Below are 237 nucleotides of genomic sequence, written 5' to 3'. Positions count from 1 at the left end.
AGATGGTTGCTGAAATTACTGGTGGCTCACAAGCTTTTGTTAACAGTTGTTTTTTTTTTTTCCCATGTTTTGTATAACTAAGAGATGACAATGACATTTGAAGGACAAATCTGCAAATTAATCCAGCCCTAGATAGAAAGCCACATGAAGTATGTGTTCTATTGTTACAGCTAATAAATATAATTCATGTCAAGTGATATCACTCTTCAGTGTACCAATATCACAGTTACTTATATT

This window comes from Octopus bimaculoides, chromosome 4 (genome assembly GCF_001194135.2).
Source record: "Octopus bimaculoides isolate UCB-OBI-ISO-001 chromosome 4, ASM119413v2, whole genome shotgun sequence".
In the NCBI taxonomy this organism is placed as follows: Eukaryota; Metazoa; Mollusca; class Cephalopoda; order Octopoda; family Octopodidae; genus Octopus; species Octopus bimaculoides.
The sequence above is the reverse complement of the archived record's forward strand: the minus strand, read 5'-3'. Positions refer to the sequence as shown.